Source organism: Rhinopithecus bieti, unplaced genomic scaffold (genome assembly GCF_001698545.2).
Source record: "Rhinopithecus bieti isolate Rb0 unplaced genomic scaffold, ASM169854v2 repeat_8298, whole genome shotgun sequence".
Lineage (NCBI taxonomy): Eukaryota > Metazoa > Chordata > Mammalia > Primates > Cercopithecidae > Rhinopithecus > Rhinopithecus bieti.
Genome location: NW_016877269.1, coordinates 1 through 2,978, shown reverse-complemented (window position 1 = coordinate 2,978; position 2,978 = coordinate 1). Strand labels below are relative to the sequence as shown.

The following is a 2,978-nucleotide window of genomic DNA, read 5'->3' as shown; positions in this document are numbered from 1 at the left end:
AAAAAAAAAAGAAAGTCTTAAATAAAGTAAAATTTTACAGTATAAAAGTTAAACAGGGCTGAGCATGGTGGCTCACACCTGTAATCCCAGAACTTCGGGAGGCTGAGGCCGGAGGATCACTTGAGGCCAGGAGTTCAAGATCAGCCTAGCCATTATGGCAAAACCCCATCTCTACTAAAAATACAAAAACTAGGCTGGGCACAGTGGCTCACACCTGTAATCCCAGCACTTTGGGAGCCTGAGGCAGGTGGATCACCTGAAGTCAGGAGTTCAAGACCAGCCTGGCCAACATGGTAAAACCTTGTCTTTATTAAAAATACTGAACTTAGCAGGGAATGGTGGTGTGATGTAATCCCAGGAGGCTAAGGCAGGAGAATCTCTTAAACTTGAGAGGCAGAGGTTGGAGTGAACAGAAACTGTGCCACTGCACTCCAGCCTGGGCAACAGAGCGAGACTCCATCTCAAAAAACAAATAATAATAATAAATACAAATAAAACACAAAATTAGCTGGTGGTCTAATTAGCTGTAATCCCAGCTACTCAGGAGGCTGAGACAGGAGAACTGCTTGAACCTGGGAGGCAGAGGTTGCAGTAAGCCAAGATTGTGCCACTGCACTCCAGCCTGGGTGACACAGCAAGACTCTCTCTCGAAGAAAAGAAAAAAAAGAAAGAAAAAATATTAAGAATATGAAATTTAAATGTAAAACACTTTAATTAAAATTGTTTTAAAACCAAGACAAGGTTTAACAGATGAAAGTGGCATACCTTTTTTTTCTTAGAATTTGCCACTTGAATTAAAGTTTTCCTCACTGTGCTAGGTTAATAGAATTAATCAGATGATCAAAACATATCATGGGGCAGTGCAGGGATATTATATTTTGAGTGAATAATAATGTAATTCACAGCATAAGAATTAAGAGCAGACAATCTAGAGTCAGAATGACTGGGTTCACATCCTAATTCCACCACTTACTAGCTGTGTGACACCAAGCAAGTTACTTGACTTCTCCCAACCTCAATTTTCTAATGGGTAAAATGAAGTTAATGACAGTACTTAGTTTAGGACGGGCGCGGTGGCTCACGCCTGTAATCTCACCACTTTGGGAGGCCGAGGCAGGTGGATCACCTGAGGTCAAGAGTTCGAGACCAGCCGACCAACATGGTGAAACCCCATCTCTACTAAAATACAAAATTAGCTGGGCATGGTGGCAGGCCCCTGTAATCCCAGCTACTTGGGAGGCTGAGGCAGGAGAATCGTTTGAACTGGGAGCTGGAGGTTACAGAGAGCTAAGATCCCGCTATTGCACCAGACTGGGCGCCAAGAGCGAAACTCCTGCGAACGTGGTGCTGTGAGCCGCACGGAGCATGAGGGCCGTGCTCTACAGCCTGCACGCGCTCGGGGCACCCGCCGCGCCCTGCCTGCCAAGGCCCTGGCAGCTGGGGCGGGCGCCATCTGGACGCTGCGCACAGGACGCGTTCTGCTCTGGGTTCCTGAATTCACAGAGAAGCATTAATGGATAACAACAGAAAATGGTATTGGAACAGTGGGAGTCAATAATTTTGCACAAGAAGCTTTGGGAGATGTTGTTCACTGTAGTCTGCCTGAAGTTGGGACAAAATTGAACAAACAAGATGAGTTTGGTGCTTTGGAAAGTGTGAAAGCTGCTAGTGAAATCTATTCTCTTTAATCAGGAGAAGTAACTTAAATTAATGAAGCTCTTGCAGAAAATCCAGGACTTGTGAACAAATCTTGTTATGAAGATGGTTGGCTGATCAAGATGACACTGAGTAACTCTTCAGAACTAGATGAACTCATGAGTGAAGAAGTGTATGAGGAATACATGAAATCTACTGAGGAGTGATAATGGAACCCCTAAATAAACTACTAGAAATTTTGCAACCCAGCAGAATTGTTTTAAATTAGCAGTAGATAGAAGACTTAGAATAGCAACTTTTAGCATTACCGATGGGAGAAAACTACTGTTAACACTAATGAAAGAAAATGCCCTTTATCTTTCAAATGATTATAGATAAACATAATATTCTTCTTTTTTTACAATACCCTATGATTTTAAGACTAGGCTCTAGTATTCAGAATTCATTAAATTATCCGTGGTAAAACTAGTTATAAAATTATATAATGTTTGCAGATGGCATGATTGCATATTTAGAAAACCCCATCATCTCAGCCCAAAATCTCCTTAAGCTGATAAGCAACTTCAGCAAAGTCTCAGGATACAAAATCAATGTGCAAAATCGCAAACATTCCTATACACCAATAATAGACAAGCAGAGAGCCAAATCATAAGTGAACTCCCATTCACAATTGCTACAAAGAGATTGAAATACCTAGGAATACAACTTACAAGGGATGTGAAGAACCCCTTCAAGGAGAACTACAAACCACTACTCAAGGAAATAAGAGAGAACACAAACAAATGGAAAACATTCCATGCTCATGAATAGGAAGAATCAATGTCGTGAAAATGTTCATACTGCCCAAAGTAATTTATAGGCTCAATGCTATCCCCATGAAGCTACCATTGACTTTCTCCACAGAATTAGAAAAAAACTAGTTTAAATTTCATATGGAACCAAAAAAAGAGCCCATATAGCCAAGAAAATCCTAAGCCAAAAGAATAAAGCTAGAGGCATCATGCTACCTGACTTCAAACTATACTACAAGGCTACAGTAACCAAAACAGCATGGTACTGGTACCAAAACAGATATATAGACCAATGGAACAGAACAGAGGCCTCAGAAATAACACCACACATCTACTACCATCTGATCTTTGACAAGCCTGACAAAAGAAGAAATGGGGAAAGGATTCCCTGTTTAATAAATGATCTGGGAAAACTGGCTAGCCATATGCAGGAAACTGAAACTGGACCCCTTCCTTACACCTTATACAAAATTTAACTCAAGACTTAAACGTAAGATGTAAAATCATAAAACCCTAGAAAAAACCTAGGCA

General features: G+C 41.0%; 1 pseudogene; it reads left to right on the top strand.

Annotated features, from left to right (window-relative positions):
• Nucleotides 1–1,364: 1,364 nt before the first annotated feature.
• LOC108525699 (glycine cleavage system H protein, mitochondrial-like) lies at nucleotides 1,365–1,862 on the top strand (annotated as a pseudogene).
• The last annotated feature ends 1,116 nt before the right edge of the window (nucleotides 1,863–2,978 follow it).